The sequence below is a fragment of the Saccostrea echinata genome, unplaced genomic scaffold (genome assembly GCF_033153115.1).
Source record: "Saccostrea echinata isolate AGI-Se365-2 ecotype Australia unplaced genomic scaffold, CSIRO_AGI_Sech_v1 ptg000028l, whole genome shotgun sequence".
Taxonomy (NCBI): Eukaryota; Metazoa; Mollusca; class Bivalvia; order Ostreida; family Ostreidae; genus Saccostrea; species Saccostrea echinata.
The window spans coordinates 18212329-18233576 of NW_026889777.1; positions in this window are offsets into that span (position 1 = coordinate 18212329).

Consider the following 21248-nt stretch of genomic DNA (forward strand, 5'->3'; position numbering starts at 1 on the left):
CCATTGAGCAGAGAGGGATCTTCAGCCAAAGCCTGCCGTGACACGGGACCTCGGTTTTTAAGGTCTCATCCGAAGGCCCCGCAACTTTCACTTCAAAGTGCCGAGCGCATGGCGAAGGAACAGTTGCTACCCATTTTTTATCGACTTATGTCAGTCGCGGCCGAGATTCGAACTCACGACCTCCAGGAATATTATGAACCAGAGCAGTAGACAAAAGGAAAGTTAATTCTTTACTCAGAATATCTTGTTCTTGTAAGGAAGGTATGAAAGCTTCCAAGTCCTGGACATTCAAATGGGTTTCATCATGAGCAGGATCAATATTTGGTGTGACGCGGTCCACAACACCTATCAGCTTAAAAAAGATGCAAAGACAAAGTATTCTCTGGGAAGTTCTGTAGCTAGGCAGAATATTCTTGTCCCAATTGTCACTAACAATTTGGAACTTCAATGACCCCCCTTGACTCCAGTTCTGTTTTATTTAAATTTGTATAATTGATATAAAATGATATACAATGATATAAAAACAAAAAGTTTTGACCGTTGACTAAGAGAGAAAAAACACTTTTTACGGATTTTTGGCACAAATCTAAACTTAGATTGGAAGCTTTTAAAAGCTAACATAATTGTACATGTAGTTTGTTTGAAGATCATATTTATTTGATATATTTTTAAAACTTTAGTCCCTTATTATTAATTTAACTCATATTTAAAATTTTCTCCAAGACTTTGATTGTGTAAAAATTATAACTAAATTCATTGTTCTATAATTATTTAGAGAGGCAGAAAAGAAGATATTTTCATACGCCGCCATTCCGCCAAAAAAATAGTCCCTGCTAGATTTCAAACTCAGTTTACCATTCCATTTAAAATTGTACAATTGTGATGAGGAAAGAAAAATATTACATCTAAACATATAAGCAAATATACTTTGAACATTTCACCTAGTCAGAAACCAGCCAAGAATCCCTCCTTAAACAGAAAATAGACGAACTTAAGTTGATTACCATATGCAAAAGTTAGCTGGTACATCCAAGATGATTATCCATAAAGGAACTTGATATTAAACTTTCCAAAAAACAGTTAACTATTCCTTGAAGTTGTACAGATCTGTAAAAGCTGGGAAACAAACAAACAAAAACAATAAACAAATTTTAGAAAATAATTCAAAACAATCCACAACATAAATGAAACAGTATCTTTTGGTATCTGATGGCTGAACCACAATGAAAGAAATTTTTACCCTTGAATGAAATACATGGAGATAACGAACAGTATTCAAGCTCAGAAGTCCATTAAACAATATAAAATAGGAGCAGAGGAAACACGGACCTCCAAAACATCAGAAGTGGGATCAGGTGCCATGGAGGAGTGACATAACCAATCTGTTCCTCTGATTCAGAAGAGAAACATAAAATCTAGACATAACCATAAGTTGGATAACCACTTCTAGAATCCTTGTAGTTCCTCGAAAATACAACTCATATAATGAGCCTTACAAACAAAGACAATGTTGTTACTTGGTTTGTCAGCAGGGACCAGTACGTACTGATCATGTAATCTATCTAATTCTTTGTTCACTTCTGGATTATTGAATACAGAAGGATAAATGTTCTCATATTGCCCCTCAATCTTTTAATGCACGATTTTAACATACATGTGATACATTTAATCCATTCTGACAAAAGTAGAACAAAAAGAATAAAATTCTATTTTTCATTTACAAATTACATTGTAAAAGGAAAATTTCTAAAACGAGGTAAATTATTGACAAACAAGAATATCAGCAGTCTCGTTTAAAGTCATCATTTCGTAAGTTCTATGGTCTATACAATGACCTTGTCAGCAAATACAGTTTATCACTGAGTCAAATGCTGACTGACGTTTTTCATACTTATTGTTAGACCATTATTTACACACTGAATTGTCGATGGATTTTTCCGTTATTTCTCGATCATGACAAGGAGCACACGACGGGTGTGACCGGTTGGCAGGAGATTCTCACTCCTCCATGGCAACTGATCCTACCTTTAAATGTTGAGGTCTATGTTTGCTCTGCTCCAAATTCGTATCGTTTTATTGGACTTTCGAGATTGAATACTGTTTGTTATCTTCATATTTCATGAATAAAAATTTGTGAAGATAGTCGCAAGAAACTGAATTTTTTTTGCTGACGACGATTCGTCCAGAGATGTTAGAAAAATTTTGTGGTTCCTTTTGGATGAAGAAAAAGGCTCGCACAAGGTCTCCGGTGCTAATTTGTGCAAATATGTACCTCATTAGCATATCAACAGTAATCAAGAAAAAAACATCAGGTGTACTATACAACAATATACTCCAGAGGTAGTATAAAGAAGATGAAAATAGTTAACTTTCAGAAAAATTCAAATCAAACAATTTTACGAAAATCAATACATCAAAACGTACGACTTTCAACACTATATACAACCATTTCCTTGATAAATTACAGCCAAGGCTTTCTGACACCATAAACATTTGCTTTTCCAATAAAAAAGGAACTAGTAAATTTACTTACATGTACCTTGTCATTCGTCATTTACAAAACTATTTTGTTAAAGCATTCTCATTGTACACACAAGTACTCTGAAGGTAATTCTTAAAAGATGTTTGAGTGTGTGGTTGACAGTATTTACTTAGTTTTTGGAGATCAAGTCTATCAACAATCTGTCGGAATTCCCATGGGCACACATTGCGTCCCGTTAATAGCAGAACCATCGTTTGTTTTCATACAAGGCAGAATTCATTTTAAAACTTCTACATGAAAAGAAGTCTGTTCTTGTGGCCACAGACTTCTTTTCATGTAGAAGTTTTTAAAATAAATTCTGCCTTGCATGAAAACAAACAAATAACAGAAGCTACATATATATCGAACAGTTAACAAAAACTATCAGTTAATGATACAGTCTGATTAAAACCAGCCCCCTTCTCCTTTCACTCGTCAGGGTCTGACAGGCATCGCAAGGAGGTCATCTTCACAAGGCCTCTACATCTGACCAATCGGAGGAGAGCTTTCTTTTTTCGGAAAGTCTTTTTGAACTCTTCAATAGGAGATAAAATAGTTGATTCAGAATATGGCGGCACCAAGTGTCCGCGGGCTGACACCTCAGAAAATTTACTTAATTGACAATTTTTGTATAGTTTGTGGGTTTCGTTTCGTACAAATTGTCAAAAACAGTGATGGAACTGAAAGATACATGAATCTTAAATTCTCTCACAAGAAGTTGATGTTAACAGCAGATCGTATACCATTGGTCGAGACATGCATCGATGAGCAAATTAAGAAGGATGCTCACGATCGAGGCATATGTATATCATGTTTTCGATCGGCCGAACTATAGAAATGTTAAAGAAAGATGTCGAGAGGTAGGTTATTATTCAATTATTCATGTGATTAAAGCAAAAACACTTTATTGTCATAGTCATGAATGCGATATTGATCTGACTGTATACAGGTCCAGTCCAAAGACTCTTTCTACCTACGTAGCTATAATAGCTACCTAGGTATTAAAACCTACTTAAAGTAGCTACTTCTACCTACAGTCCCTGAAACGTTCTACTTTCCCACTTGAACGGTGAACGAACGCTGAACGAACGCAGAGCGAACGGTGAGTGAACGATGTGTGAACGCTGAACGGAACTTGGTGAACGATGTGTGAACGGTGAACGGTGAGCGAACGCAGAACGCGAACGGAGCGCAAACGCGAACGCAAAGTGAACGGTGAACGAACGGTGAACGCAAGATGAACGATATATTCGGAATGCCTCTGATCTTTTCCTTGCACTGAAACTATTTAATTGTGTTATAATGTCAGCTGAAAAAAAAAATAAATAAATAAAAATAATAATAATAATAAATAATTAAACCAATAAATGAATGAATAATAAGTCAATAAAATGAATTCTCCAAAATTGTCCTAAGAAAGACGATGCATGCACATTAAGTTTTTAATCACACGGTTTTTATCGCATTAAAACATTGCAATTGTTGCCGAACGGTGAAGTATAAAAGATATTTTGTTTAGTTGGAAAATAAAAATGTTTATTCTTATTTGATAACAAATCGGAGAAAACTTATGACTTATAGAATGAATTAAAGCGGTTTTAACATCCATTCAAATAAATATATATCTCCGTGTCAAGGCGATTTCGTATAAAGTAATGAAAAAAAAATTAATAACAAAGGTCAGTGGATGTTCTGCATTTATACACTCGAATTTTAGATATTTAATACAATAATATATTATGTGTCATTTCTATTTTTCATGATGATTTATTCAGCAGACTTCTACATATATCTCTAGATGGTCGTGATTATACTCGGACAAGATGATATATAGATACATATTCATATTATTTGATATAAATTCAATTTTCAGAACTTGATATTTAAGTGATATGCTGTTATAGTTTTTATTAAACAGACAAACGAGAGAGAGAGAGAGAGAGAGAGAGAGAGAGAGAGAGAGAGAGAAATATTCAGTTTTAGCCCCCCCTCTCAGGCTTCACTAAATGTTTGTACATGTACCTATATCAAACAAAAACTCTGATTTTTTTTCTAAATACATCAGACAGTGAAAGTAACTTTTTTTTTTTTTTTTTTTTTTTATCAACAAATCATATCCATTTGTTTGACAGTAATACTCGTTTTTATTTTCCTGCTTCAAGTTCACACGAAGTCCACGTGCTTGTCCTGTCAATCAAAATCATTCGACACTGTGCAGGTGTGAAAGTTTCGTCACATCGAAGACGAAGTGCGAGTATTTCTAACAAGTTATAACATTTATTTTTATCATTTCTAGATTTGATTCCAACATTTGAATAATAAACTAATAAAATACATTGGCCATTAACACTTGAATTTGGAACATACTCTCTGCCAATTTCAAATACCACCGCCGACACGTGTACATTTTAAACTACTATTATTTTTTGACTTTTTTAGATGCATGTTTGTTTAGAGACTGAAATTTTTGTTCTAAAAAAGACCGTAACTTTTTTTTTAAAATGTTAATTAAAATATTCTGGAAATACGGTACTGACTAAGTAACCGATTTAGGGGGAAGGGGGAGGGGGTTGGGGTTGGGTATTAATCATATCGAATGGCAAACATATAAAGTTACGGTGAAGAAAGAATTTTTTTCTCTATAACTATAGACTTTAATATATTATAGTAGAGAAAATTCTGTAGTGCATTACATTTTAAATAAATATTTCCTTTAACCACACTATCAATTTAAATTGTTCCAAAGATAATAAATTAACAGGATATCCGCAGTACTACGTATAACTCTCAGAACTAGTTCTATCATATTTTCTGTAGTAATTGAAAAAAAAGTATTAGAAATAAATATTTTCGTAATTTTGCTGCGTAATTATTTGACTTGGATAATTATATCTCCATTAACGATTTGTCGTCTTTAACAAAACAACAAAATGTTGTAATGTTTGAAGTATTTGCACATTGCCCTTAGTTAAATTTAATATTTCAGCATCGTTCTACATAGGTACAGAATGTGATTGTAACAACATTTATTTTCTAGATTAATCTAATAAATAACCTAACAGCTAAGTTAGAATAATAAAAATATATATCGTAGATATTTTTCCTCATGAAATAATGATTCTTTAAACACAATATGTTAGTTAATAAATTAAAAAACCTGTAACTCCTTAACTACAAAAAGATAAGTCCTTTCACTTCGGAGTTCCGAATGACAATGAAAACTGAACGATAGGTGAACGCTGAACGCAAGCTGAACGCAAAGTGAACGGAACGAAGAGCGAACGGTGAACGTTTTGTGAACGGTGAACGCAAAACTGTGAACGGAGAGCGAACGGTGAACGCACGGTGAACGAACGGTGAACGCACGCTGAACGAACGGTGAGCGAACGGAAAAATGGGAAAGTAGAACGTTTCAGGGACTGTACTTTTACCTGTCTTTGAAAGTAAAATTAAATAATAATCACAGCGCATCTTTATAACAGCTTAAACTTATTGTTTATCATCTTGTGCACTTGCACAGAAAACTTCAGCGTGTTAATTTGAAAACTTTCTTGAGGGTGGAGATTGGAGAGGAAAGGAACTAAAAATCATCCAAAAACATTTTTTTCTCTATGACTGCTTAAAGATTAGTTGAAGAATTGATACAGGTTTGTAATTTTAGAATTTGTTTTGATCTCTAGCCGCCAGAAAATGAAACTGGATGTTGTATTTATGCAAAATTGATAAGTTAGAAAGTAATTATGTTTTCCCAAATTTTTTATTGTATTCATCATCAGTTTAACTGTATTAAGAAATATTGTGTCTACCATTACCATATTGCACCGTCCGTGCATTTGGGAACAAAAGTGCCAATTAAGGAAAAAGTTGGTAAAAATAGCTACCTGAAGTAGGTTTTAATACCTAGGTGTCTGTGGACTGGACCTGGTATAGAGGGGTTTTTTGTTTTGAGATGTGTCAGGTGCGACTGTAAGGCCATTCCAGGTTTTTTTTCTTTCAAAAATCTACCTATTTATTTATAAAAAAACACACAATACAAGAATAAAACATAACATTTATACTAATAGTCTTTATAATGATATTGTTCAAAGGATTTGATTTTATTTATCTATTTTTCTCGTAGAAAAGATTATTCTTCAACAAAATTAAGGAATATAATGCTAAATATATTCTAATATGACATACTGTAGACAAATATTTAGAGATATTGACAGAGTTAAAAGATTTTTATCAGAATAATCCAATTCAGGACTGCTGATTCTATTTGTTTTTCCTGATGGGGGTGTTAAAAACCAAGGTGCACGCAGAAGCGAAACATAGGGGAAAAATAGGAATGACCAAATAATTTGTGATAATTGCACTTCTTATGTCTCTTTACTTACACATGTTTAATTCAAAAATGGAAATTAACAATGAGGGTGCTTTTTGATTGCTTTTTGAGGGTGCAGGAATTTTTCTTTCACATGGAATTATAGCACTCTTTTGAAGCATCAGGTCCCTTTGAAATAAGAAAGTCTGTCCAGCTGTAGTCAGCAGACCAAATCATGGACATTTAAATTTCTAACTGTATTCACAGGGGAAGGTAACATTTGTTGAGTAGGATGTTGGAACTTTTATTATACTTTGGGCTGGAAAATTAAATACTTCCCTTATAGTATATATATTACTTTTTGATCTAAACATACACTCACAAAATCAATTGTAGTCTACATACATGAATCCTAGTTATTATCTCCAAGTATATATTAAATTAATCAAATGATATGAAGAATGGAACTTATCAGATTTAATAATAAGACTTCATACATACATAAGAGACTTCATACATACATAAGACTTCATACATACACAAGACTTCATACATACACAAGACTTCATTCATACACAAGATTTCATACATACGCAAGACTTCATACATACACAAGACTTCATACATACATAAGACTTCATACATACACAAGACTTCATACATACACAAGACTTCATTCATACACAAGACTTCATACATACATAAGACTTCATACATACACAAGACTTCATACATACACAAGACTTCATACATACATAAGACTTCATTCCCTACATACCTACTTCATACAGAAGAAGAATGAACAAACAAAATGATATTGAACAAATTTAAGTTTTAAAATACATTTATAATTGTATATAGGATTACTATATTATTACATATATTAATACTTATAACAGGGTTCATATAATATTATCATAGGTGATTAATTTTCATAATGTGTATAGCCATAACAGTTCAAAAGTTTGACATTTTAGTTCATGAACTTATACTGAAACGCAAAAGAAACGCAATATCCTATTTTAGGGGGAAATATTACATATAAGATATAATTTTGTATTTAAAAAGTAAGGACATCTTCAACTTTGTAAATATTGGTAATTTAACGGTTGAATGATTTTCATACCATTACCGGAAGTTAAGTTTGAGTCTCCTTAATAAATCAAAAATTGCATGTTTAACAAAACATTTGGCAATAATATGGGGTTTAAGGATTTGTATCTGTTCATCATAAGTAATGCAGCAATGTTCCGAAAAATTAATTCCCCTTTCTTTTCCGTAAGCGATGCCAAGACTTCCTGAAAATGACTTAAGTACTCATTTCAATTGTTCTAGCAGGAAAATCACAAAATAATGGTGATGGAGAGTTGCAGATGCAAACATGACCCACATCACGCATCAACAGTCCTTGGACCGGAAGTTCAATGGTTACTACACTGCGCTTAGATAGAGAAAATACGACCTCATCATCTGAATAACAGGCATTTTACCTTAGTATATTCATTTTTGAAAATCATTAGATAAAAGAATTCAATTATTTGTAGATTACTGCTTGTTGCGTTTCTTTTGCGTTTCAGTATATATACTTGATTAATAGGCGGACTACTTGTGCATAATATTTCACAAAACATTGCTCCAAAGCAGCAACAACCAAAAGGACATTCTTTCCATCCAGTATTGAAAAAACAGGAAGTATCCAGGTAAATGCCTTGTTTTTATCTATTTGCCCATTTGGATTTATAATAAAAATGTTTTTGACTGAAGATCAAAAGAAGAATCATGATGGTGATTAAGACTTGTGTAAAATTTCCTCAGAATGAAAGTGATGAAAATGTTAAAGAACAAGAGCAGACAAAAAGAAATACTTTGGGAAAACATGGAAGAATGCTATGAAAATGAAGTTGAGGTATGTAAAGGCTTGAAAGAATGAAGAGGGGAAAACAATGAAAAAATTAAAATAGATGTAGGGTATTGTTTCGGAGTGTTGGTATGTTATATTACTACAAGGCGACACGTTTCCATTAACTTTGAGGTTTTAAACATGTTTGTGTGTTATGTAAACTTTCAAATAATATTGGTCAAGTAATTTTTTTTAGGATAACCTTTGTAAAATATTTTCATATTGTCTTCCCAAAATCATTAACATTAATTTTTCTTACTCACAGATTTCAATATTTTACAAGAGTGAAAAAAAAGTCTTGTTGGTAATCCTAATCTCATGAAAATGAAAATTGCAAAACCTTATGGCACATCTACAGGACATCACCATTCATCTTCAAAAAGATGATTAGACTAATGCATAAAATGTAAGAGAAGTTTGGGAACCAAGATCTTTTTGTATATAAAAAAAACACACGTCATTTTATGACTCCAATTTGATCCCCAAGGTGAGAATGAAAATTCTGGAACCTTATTGCCAATCCACAGGACTCACTAATCATCTTCCAAAAGATGATTAGGCTACTGAATAGGAGTTCTGGAAACCAGGGTCTTTTTGTATAAAAAAAAGGCATTGTTTACCACCATATGACCCCCAGGGTGAAAATGAAAATTCCTAAACCTTATTGCACACCCACAGGACACAACCCTTCATCTTCCAAAAGACTGCATAAAATGTAAGAGGAGTTCTAGGAACCAGACTTTTGTAGAAAAAAACATTATTTTTTGACTCCTGTTTTGCCCCCAGCAGGAATGGACACGATTACTGAAAAATGTAATTGATTAAGAAGAATTTTATGTAATTTTCGATTATTAATCGATTACACTCATTTTTGTCCTGTAATCGATTGTAATCGATTACTTTGGAAGATATAATCGATTAATAATCGATTACTTCCAAGTTTTTATCCGTTTAAATATCAAAGCAATATTTAAATGGTAATGGTCACCCGTGTGGCGCAGTGGTTAGAACGTCTGCTCTAAAGTCGCGGCGTAAGGAGTTGATCCTTACGTCGCTGGTTCGAATCCCACTGTGGGACGTGTGGAGATCGATCCTTCGGATGAGACCGTATTAACCGAGGTCCCATGTCGGAGTAGATGCTGGCACGAAAAAAATCACTCACTGCTCAATGGCCGTAAGTGCCGAATATATGACAAAATTTGCAGCTCTCCACCAGCAAGTGGTGGCGTCTCCATATGAACGAAAAATCACTAAATGAGGGATTCTCAACCATGGAAAGTGGAGACATAATTCCTATAATAAAATATGCCAAGGAATTTATTATACCTTTCAACCTTGGATCTGAACCTCCATATTTATTGATTTGTTGCAAAAATTATTTTATATTTTATTGTGAATTACTTTACATTAGAAGTATTTGGGCTACCCGTATGTTGACAGTACACATTAAACATTCATGTGTCTTCTTTCCAATAGAACTCTTAGTAATAAGCATGTAAATTAAATATGTCTTTAAGTAATTAAACTAATAGCACAATTTTATTCTGTATTGAAATAAGTGTTTTGAGAGCTATTAATTGTTTTAATAATATTGTTTGTCTTCAATGGAACCATGAATTATAAAAGTTTACACTAGGTAGTTCACAGTTTACACCTCATTATCTGCAAATCAGGGATCTCTCAGTCAATTAATTAGCCAAGATAAGCAAACACAGTGACACTTTCTCCCTCTCTTAAAAATACAGACTCTTAATATAACCTCTCACTGACAAAAAAGCAAACCTTACAATTTTGAAAGAAAATATGAGAATGATTTTGCAAATTTTAAAGTTACTAAAACACAGGTTTGAAGTTGTTTAAACATTTTCAGATATGAATAAGTATTTCCATCTTCTTTTTGCAGTACAAGGTAGTTTATTTACCAAATTATTTATATTTAATATAGCACTTAAATTTGTTTTTGCTAATTATACGTTTCTATTTCAAGACAAAGTTTTTCAACATCTGAAATATGAAAAAGGACATGCAGCAAGAGGACATTGGGTCAAATGTACAATGCACACAAAAAATCTTCTTTTTTTTTTTTTTATTAATAAATGGTTGAAATACATTTCTGAAGTATATTTAATACTAGACCAGTAGGTCTATAATGCAAATTTTATTGAGAACATTATCAAACCTACGATATTAAAAGTTAGGAAATCCAAGCATTAAAGTAGGTGGCTTATATTTGATATTTGTGCGTGACTGACTGGAAATAATTCTCCAAAATAACATCCATTTATGTATAAAATAATCGAAAGTTATAAAACAAATAATTAAAATTACATTGAAAAGTTTAGCTGTAATCGATTAAATTACGATTACAAGTAATAGAAAATCTCTTTGATTACAGATTACTGTCGATTACTTGAAAAAAAGTAATCATTACAATCGATTACGATTACCCCATGCCTGCCCCCCAGGGTTAAATTGAAAATTCCAAAACATTATTGCACATGTACAGGATACCACCTTTCATATTCCAAAAGATTAATTGAATTCTGCTGAAAATATATGAGTAGTTAGATTAAGAAAAAAGTGTGACAGACGGACGGACGGACCAGTGTAAGAACAATATACCCGAACTTTCTTTGGAAAGTGTGGGAATAAAAACTTTTCAGTCCGGTGTAAGTTTCATCAAATACTCAGTACTTATGAAATGAGAATGTGCAGAGGATTTGTGCAGTGATTTTAGTATCTTTAAAATATTCTTCTACGCATTATATATTATTTATGCAAAAATGTCGATGTGTTTTATTTCCTCGAGAAGACCATTGACGTTATAATGTGCAATGGCTCTAATATGTCGTGGGTACTAAGTATGTAAAATGTATGATATTAAATTTTCTCTGTGTAACAGATATACCTCTTATACGTTTTAGTTTTTATTAGCTCATTTACATAAAAACACCTAGCCTTAACTCACAAGCATTAACCCATTTTGATTTCATTATCATCATATCCCTTACACCACCATGTTGGGTTCAAAACATCCTGATGACGCTTTGATTCATCAAGAACCTAGAAACCCACAACTCCCTTGCCTCTAAATTAAGCTTAATGTATTTTTTTTCAAGACTTATATTCTTTGTAAAATCTTATATACTATTGACAATTATTGTGTTTCTCTAATTTTGTACGAGAATTCATCCCAGATGTTAAAAATATCAAATTATCTTCGAGAAACCAACTCACAACCTGGCTTTTTAGGCTTTTAAAATACTGGACACGTTCTATTAAATCCTCCTTGACCTAGGGCCTAAAAATTTATATGGGTATTCTCTTATTCATATGTTCGTTTATAACAATCTACTGCGTTATCTGTGGTGGTTGGTCTACAATTATTTCGCCGACATTACTGAGTCATTTTGGATCGTTTCTTGTCGAAAGGGAGACAGGATTATCTTCCTCTTGAAATGCATTTTTATCTTTTGTCTTGTTAATTGTGTTTTTTGTTTGTTTATTTTGTTTATTTTTTACATCATTTTTAGCCCTAAAAGTTGCTTCGTGTTTATTACGGTGAAATATGATTCAGGGAATACATAAATTTACTTACCTTTTCATTGGTCATTGCAAAATTATTTTATTAAAAAACAAACTGATTGCATTCATAAGCACTCTAAAGTTGATATTTAAAAGATTTATTTATTTATTTAAGAAAATATTTAAAAGTTTCTGATTTACAATCTGCATGTAGTGTTTGGAAATCAAGTCTTTCAACAATCTTTAAACAATCTGTGAATTCTCATGGGTAGTAATTGCTCCCCTTTATAGCAGACATATTTATGTTTTCATATACAGCAGAATTTATTTAAAAACTTCTTCCTAAAAGAGAAGTATCTTGCCGAAGTCGACATTAAAATGATGATAGAATTCCTCATTGACAACATAGTCTTCGGAGACCAGGACATCTATTCACAAAAAATCGTAAGTTTACGACTACGGCTTTAACTTACGATAATCCTAAGATTTAAGTTACGAGCTATTCACAAAAGTGGTCGTAAGATCGACACATTGTCGTAAATGAAAAACGATCGTGAGATTTTCTCTTCCTTGGTTACCAACAACTGCTCATGTGCAGGTGACACAATGCGGGAAAGATAATTATGCAATCATTCAAACGATGATGCTAGGTGGGTCTTATATAGAATATATAGAACATTTACAAAAATCAACCACAATGTTCAATATTTAATGATAATGAGGAAATCTGGCTATATAATGTACAAATACAAATTATAGAAGGACATGTACATCAGAACATGTATGTTAAATAGAGCAATAGGGATAGGAAACCCTCTAAATTTAAAGAATGAGTACATGTATATAATTTATACAGTGATAATCTTTGTGAAGAAAAGTTAATTTTTTTTTTTCAAAAGTATATTTAACATCTTTTTAATGAATAAATGCAAATGTTCTCGAATAATGTGAAAAAAGGATAAGTACATATTCATTTTACTATGGATCGGCCAGAATTCTTCTTAGATCGGGCATTCTTAACATGCTTAATTACATCAAATACTCATCTTAAAATTGAATGTTTAGCGTCATAATGAGAAATCAAGTCTGGTAAAGTCCTAATACACTTAATACTACAAAGCACAAATAAATAGTTTTTTAATAAAATCCTTAAAAAATAATTAGAGGTGTGAAGTCATATTTTTGTATGGGAAAAAATACACGTTAAACACATAATTAAAACCCTTTTTTAGCTAGGAAATGTCAAATATTTATTCTTAAGCATTTTTTCCAGGTCTAACAATTACAGAAATTTCTTAATGTATTACAAACTATAAACGACTGATAATCTCGATCTGAAATAAAATAAATATTCCCATTCAAACAGTAAAAAAGATCTAGTTACACCTGTTCATATATTATATAGGCCAATGCATGGTGAAATTATGTACGATTCATTCTGAAAATACTGTATGTGTACTTAAAAAAGCGGGATTCATATTTTAAGGGATTTGGCGCAGACAACAATGCACTAATTTATGAATACCGCCAATAAATCTCGTATATAAATAATACACGGCACGTAAAAGTGTAGCATTCATTCATCATTACGCCAACAACTCCATACCCAGTGATTGCGCTAAATTTTGAATACGCCAATTTCTGTACACGTACAGTAGGTCACTCTTGAAAAAGTAGTGTTTCTAAGACTTAGTAGAGCCCCATTAAGTATATCCTGGACAATGCATAATTTCAATAATTAACGGTTCATAGTGTTATTTCATTTTTTCAATTTCAAAGGGAGTCAAAACTCTGAATCTTATGTATGGATTACAGTATGTTGTCTTCAAAAAATGTACACACTTAATAACTTGATATCATAGCTTCTTAAAGTTGTCCGATCCATGATATGAGCAAGATGCATTTTGAATTCACCGTAAGTATGTCAAATGAGATTGATGAAATTTACAAATTTTGTTTGGGATATATGTAGCATACTGACGATCCGAGGTACCCGGGGAAACCAGCGAAAAGTTTGATTGTATCCACTAGGGTTAGTCGATTGAGATGGAAAGTTTGATAGGCGCAGGGTGCGCAGCCGATTGAGAAAATTGTTAAGATGAATTCAAAGTTAGTTAAGCACAAAATATTGAAGGCAACATAAAAGAAGGTTGAATGAAAACAAAAATGAAGATTCGAATGTATATTATTCAAATTTGAAGAGACACAAAAGAAAAATATATTTGATTGAACTAATGTAGTTCATATGATTTTCTTTTCCAATTTAAAAAAGACTGAAACCAATTTACAAACGATATTGATTGCATAAAACTTGTCTGGGCAAAATTTATTCTATAGTAAAACAAGATGTGTGTGTGAAACACTGATGCCCCCATATGGCAGCTTATGGCGAAGGTTAAAGTTTCTCAAATGCAAGTCAAACTCCAGGTTAAGAGATCGAAAATGTTGGTATCCAAAGAAAGAATTTGTCTTGAGGAATATACCTGTGATTTTTGAAAGACCTAGCTCCAACTGTTCAAAAGTTATGGCGAAGGTTAAAGTTCTTTAAAATTAGGTAAAACATAAAGGTCAAGGTCAAATGGCACCCCTAGGGAAGGTCTTGTCACAAGTGATACACATGTTCGTGAAATGTGAAAACCCTAGAACCAGTGTTCACATGTAATGGCCAAGGTTAAAGTTTTTTAAGTAAGTAAAACTCCAAGGTCAAGGTCAATGCCAAATTTTTGGTATCCAAAGGAAAGCCTTGTCCCAAGGAATGCACATGTGAGGAATGAAAGCATTAGCACCAAATGTTTGAAAGCTATGGCCAAGATAAAAGTTTTTCAAAAGTAGATCAAACTTCTAGGTCTTGTCACAAGAATTGCATATATGAAGAATGAAAACCTAGCACAAACCATTCAAAAGTTATGGCCAAGGTTATATAATTGAAGTTTTTCAAGTAGGTCAAACTCCTAGGTCAAGGTCAAAGGGTCAAATTGGTTTGTTTCCAAAGGAAGGTCTTGTCATATGGATTACATATGTGAAGTATGAAAGCCCTAGCACCAACTGTTCAAAAGTTATGACCAAGGTTAAAGTCTTTCAATTGTAGGTCAAACTCCAAGGTTAAGGTAAAAAGGTCAAAGTTGTTAGTATCCAAAGGAAGGTCTTGTCACAAGGAATACACATGTGAAGTTTGAAAACCCAAGCACCAACTGTTCAAAAGTTATGGACAAGGTTAAAGTCTCATAAAATTTTGCAAAATTGAGTCAATCTCCAAGGTCAAGGTCAAAAGGTCAAATATGATGGTACCCAAAGAAAGGTCTTGTCACAAGAAATACACATGTGAAATATGAAATTCACAGCTCCAACCAATCAAAAGTTATGGGCAAGGTTAAAGTTTTTGCGGACAAACAGACAAACAGAGAGGCAGACAGACGGACAGGGTAAAAACTATATATCCCCGAATCTTTGATACGGGGGCATATAAACAGTTTTTTTTCTTGACGTTTTAACACAAATAGAGTTGTTTTCCTAGTATTTGCCAGTATCGTGTATTTTTTATTTAAATGTTCTTGAAAATCATAGTGACAGGTTGAAAGATTCTACTAAGTACAATGTAAATACAATAAAGGATGAATATAATACCCGACTATAGTGTCTTTGTAACATATGCATGAATATTTTCTGCAATATTCACAGTTTGAAACAAAGACTGAACTCGCAAGTGTATGTCATAGAAAACGAAAGTGTGTAAACAAATACATGTGTAAATCTAAATAAAAAATTTCAGCATGTTGCGTCAATCCAGATTGAGTATGTTAAATATTTAGGACAAATATACTAAGTTAAAATATGAAATTAAACAATAATTGACATTAAAATGTAATTATAACATCCGAACTAACCACAAGTTGTTTTCCTAGTTTAGGTTCATGAATTTTTGAAATTCGAAAAATGTCGTTTAACAGCATGCAAAAAATGTGAAAAGCTGGCAAAAACAAAGACTACAGATATTCCATGAAAATTGTGACTAGAGATGGGTGATTTGATTTTGATAAAACAAGTTTATCATAAAAAGCTCAATTTTCTATACTGTTTAGGGGAAAAATCATTTAAACCGACAGGTATAATGTTTACTTGATTTATGTAGAAATTTCGTAAAGGCATATTTCAACTATAATTTGAATCCGCCGATTTTACTTTTGAGGTTAGAAATATAGAGAGCGCATGATTCGATACTCAAAAAGGGGAAAAGGGGTATTGTAATTGACATATCTGTGCCTGTACCGTTCATAATTTCGGGATTTTAGTATCGCTTATATTTGAGAAACATAGAAATACAAATTATCTATCGGTAAAACGACTGTACGTCCACTGCCTAATTATTTCACTTATATGAAATGTCAATTATGCTGGTAATTATAGGAATTTAATTTAGACATACTTGGCACTCATGCCATTGAGCAGTAAGAGATCATTATCGTGCCACTCAAGTCATATCACAGGGCCTCGGATTTCCGAGGCATTAGAAGAGGAACAATTGTTACATTTCGTAGTCGCGGCCGAGGTTTGAACCCACGACCTTCCGATCCCAGAACGAGCCCTCTGTTGACTGAACTACGTGACGTCAAAAATCCATGGTGTAGGTTTTTTCTTAGAGACTGACTAAATCTTTTTTGTGATATGATCCATGAATTACTAGACTTCACATATTTCTTTGAAGAAACATGTAATGTTATGTTTTAAAGGTGTATTCTAAAGGTAAAGGGGTCCTTGCTACATGGTATAATAAATCAAACATTTCACTTTTGAATACACTATAATTCATGAAAATGAGTTACAGCACAGGTTGCATTAATATTGATTACTCGGCACGTAGTAACTTTTTTCTCAGAGACTAATATTTTTTCATTAAAGGCCAACGGTAGCCCCCTACTTTTATAAAATCTAGTTTTGGCAAACTCTCCAAAACCGAGTATCCAAAAAACGATTTTGTTGAAACGATAATGAAATGCACCCCCCCCCTAAAAAAGTAAGGGTTAGTAATAGGTTGGTCGATTTATGAAATATATGGAGATAACGAACAATATTCAAGCTCAAAAGGCCATTAAACAATACAAAATAGAAGCAGAGCAAACACGGACCTCCAAAACATCAGAGGTAGGATCAGGTGCCATGGAGGAGTGAGCATCCCCTGCCGACCCGTCAAACCCGCCGTGTGCTCCTTGTCATGATCGGGAAATAACGGAAAAATCCGTCGACAATTCAGTGTGTAAATAATGGCCTAACAATTAGTGTGAAAAGCGTCAGTCAGCATTTGACTCAATGATAAATTGTATTTGCTGACAAGGTCATTGTATAGACCATAGAACTTGTGAAACGATGACTTTAAACGAGACTGCTGAAATTCTTGTCTCATCAACTTGTTTGGCAATAATTTACCTCGTTTTAGAAATTGTACATACGTAGAGCATGCTCATGCGTATCGAATCAACGAAGAGATATAAACCCCGTATGCAGGTGATGAAGGTATATTGTTGCATAAGTAAGGGAAGTTGACGATTGAGAAGTTAAAGTCATCGTTTTTATCATAAAGCTTGGTTGTTAGATTACCATTAACGTCTTTTTCAAGTAAAATATCCAAATATGAAACAGATTTGTCAGATTCTGTAGTATCTTTTATCTCAAGCCCACCGGGATATATCGTATCGACATAAGAATGGAAATAACCATTGTTAATTGACAATACGTCGTCGATATATCTAAATGTCGAGTCGAAGGCAACAGCAAGTGTTTTCTTCTTTTTACGTAAAAGATATTAGACAAATTCTGCTTCATATGAATACAAAAATATGTCTGCTTATAAGGCGGCGCAATTGGTTCCCATGGGAATTTCAACAAATTGTTGGAAGACCTGATCTTCAAAAACTACCTAGATATTGTCAATCAGAAACTCAGGCATCTTTTTAATGCCAACTTCAGAGTACTTGTGTGTACAATCAGAATGCTTTTTAACAAAATAGTTTTGCGAATGACCAATGACAAGGTAAGGAAATTTACGAGTTCCACATTTATTGAAAAAGCAGCTGTCAATGATATCGAAAAGCCTGGACTTTAATTTATCGTGGGGAAGGGTTGTGTATAAAGTTGAAAAGTCGTAAGTTTTTAAGCTGTTGATTTTGGTAAATTCTTGTGATTTCAAATTTTCCAAAAATTCCTTGGATTTTTTAAGTATCCACATCTGATTTACACCACTTCTCGAGTATATTGTTGCACAGTACTCTTGAAGTTTCTCCTTCACTACTGTTAATATCTTAGTGAGGAGTAAAGAAAGAGGCTTGGTTGAACATTTACCGGAACCCACTATGTATCTCTGTTTGTAAGGATTTTTATGAAGTTTGGGAATCCAATATAGATATGGTACTTAAAATTCATTTTGGTTGTTTGGAATATTAAAAATATTCAAAACTGACATATGATTTTGAAGAATTTCTTTCTTAGAAAGGGAACTATGAGTACAAGTTGGATTACCACTTAAAGAATTAAATCCAAGTTCCTCTAAAATACATTTAATATATTGAGCCTTCCAAACAAAGACAATGTTGTTACGTGCTTTGTCAGCAGGGACCAGTACGAACTGATCCTGTAATCTAATTTTTTCACTTTTGGATCATTGAATACAGAAGGATAGATGGTTCTCATATTGCCCCTCAATCTTTCAATGCGTTTTTTCATTCTTGTCACATTTCTTTCAGGAATTTTATTTTTTGCTTTAATTTATTAAAATTATGTTTATTGGCTCGTTAATTATTTTTTAAATGTGATGCCGTCTCTTGGTAAACAGTACCATTTAGCCGTCGGTCATTGATTCGAACAGATTTGTGCCGACTCGAAATATTCTTGGTCTAGGTAATTTCCTTGCTCTGTTTTGATCTTTTTGTCAATGATTTAGATAACGTATTGACCATTTTCTTTATTTTCAGAGTTGTTACGATATAGTATACATAAACTTACGTTAACCCAAGACTAGACGTAAACTTACAACTGTTTTTGACGTAACGTCAAACTTACGATTTTTTGTGAATAAACAAAATCTTAAGAAAAACTTATGACAATCGTTCGTCTACGACTGATCGTAAGATATTTTGTGAATACTATAAAAGGGTTATTTTTGCCCCGTGTTATTTTCATCCTTTCACACTTGCAAACAATTTTGCCCCGTTTGAAAATCGCCCAGTCAAAGTTCTGTTTAAGAAATTACACAGTGTTCTTTGAATTCACCCCGTTTTAAATTTGCCCACCTGTGAGTAAGGCGAAAGGGGCAAAAATAAAATGGGGTCGAAAATTTCCCTGTGTAGAGTAGATGTCCAGGTCTTCCGACAAATGTTGGAATAGCGTTGGACACTGATTCTGCTCTTTTTTAGCCGATCTTTTTTTTTATATTCCTATGAAGCAAAATCTATTCAAAAACGTCTAAATGAAAAGAAGAAAACTCTTACTGCGGCCTCGACCTTTAGGTGTATCAACAACGTATTATCGATTAATAATAGTTACTTTCATTCATATGTCATTTCAATATATCCTAGAGAACCTGAAACAAAAGACACCACAGTCTACCACATATATTATTTGAATGTTTTACTAACCATAGAAGATAAAGAAAACTAACAACTAAATTGTATGACAAACAAAATTACTTCAGCTTTTCCATCGTCAACTTTCCTTATTTATGTAGTAAAACCCCACTTTCACCTGCATGTGGTGTTTACATCTCCCAACTTATTCGATACTCCCGTGCATGCTCCCAGTAGGAATCAGTTTTTAAACCGAGGCATGATACTGACAGATAGTTAATGTTACAGGGATTTCCACAACCTTGTTCAAAATCAGCATTTCGTAAATTCTATTGTCGTTATAAATGACTTTGTAAGCAAATATAACCTATCATTGGGTCCTATGTTGGTTGACGTGTTTCAATTACCAATTATTAGGCCTTTGTTTTTTATACTGAATTTGACTACAGATTTTTTCGTCTACCTGATTTTTATATGCATAGGGCTCAGGGCGGATGTGACCGGTCAACAGGGAATGCTTACTCCTCCTAGGCACCTGATTCCACCTCTAGAATTGCTAAGGGTCCCTGTTTTTTGCCTTTGTCACATATCTGCATTGTTTATAGATTTTTGAGATCAATAACTGTTCGTTATCTTCACATTTCTCATTATTCCTTCGTTGATTCGTTAAATCCCTTTGAACTCGTAATAAAAGACATCACAGAGTCTGACACGTCTATTTCATATTTGGATATTTTCTAGAATAAGACATTAATGTTAACCTAACAACAAAACTTTATGATAAACGTGATGACTTCAACTTTTCTATCCTGAACTTCCTTTTTGGTAGCAATATACTACTATCACCTACAAATGAAGTTTACGTCTCCCAGTTGATTCGATAAGCAAGAACATGCTCTACGTACGAAAAATTTCTAAAACGAGATATGATCGATACAATGACGTTGTCAGCAACAATCTATCATTAAGTCGAATGCTGACTGACGTTTTTCATACCAATTGTAAGGACATTATTTACACTCTGAATTTTTTACAGATTTTTTCTTTTTCCTTAAGTAGCCCGCAAGGCGCAGTGGTTAGAGTGTTTGCTCTACAGTCGCAGAGTAAGGAGTTGATCCGTAGGTTGCGGGTTCGAATCCCACTGTGGGACGTGGAGACCGGTCCTTTGGATGAGACCGTATTAAACGAAGTCCCGTGTCGTAGTAGGTACTGGCACGAAAAAGATCCCTCACTGCTCAATTGCCCTGAGTGCCGAGTAAAGGTCAAAATTTGCAGCTCTCCACCAGCAATTGGTGGCGTCTTCATACGAGTGAAAAATTCTCGAGAGGGATGTTAAACAACAATAAACAAAGAAACAAACTTTTTCCTTAAATATCTTTAAGTCAAATGCTGTCTGACGTTTTTCGTACTAATTGTTAGGCCATAATTACACACCGAGTTGTC